Raw genomic sequence first — 427 nt, forward strand, 5'->3', positions numbered from 1 at the left:
CAGGGGTCGGCCGGCGGCTACCACGGAAAAACAAGGAGTTCTGTCAGCCCGTTACGGCATCTCGCGTTTCCCACTCCCTCGCAAGTGTGCACGGGCGCTAAGGAAACAAAATGTAGCTTCTGGTTTTACTAATACAGCAATAAGTTACACCCAGAAAGTTTTTCAATGGTTGGTTTGTTTTAGAAAATAGCCAAATCAATAGCAAACACAGGAAAAAATAAAACACTGTCCACACAGAGATAGGGTAATTCCATTTCATTCTTAGCAATCACCTTTACAGCAACCAATTCTCACATCAACTCCATCAGTGCCTTGTTTCACTGAGATTTCCAACAAAGACACCAATGCATTTGTAGTCTGCAAACATAAATTAAGATAGATTCAAGCTATCACTCCCCCCTCCCCCCCCCCCCTCTTATATATCTGT

Source organism: Cariama cristata, unplaced genomic scaffold (assembly GCF_000690535.1).
Source record: "Cariama cristata isolate BGI_N322 unplaced genomic scaffold, ASM69053v1 scaffold44043, whole genome shotgun sequence".
In the NCBI taxonomy this organism is placed as follows: Eukaryota; Metazoa; Chordata; class Aves; order Cariamiformes; family Cariamidae; genus Cariama; species Cariama cristata.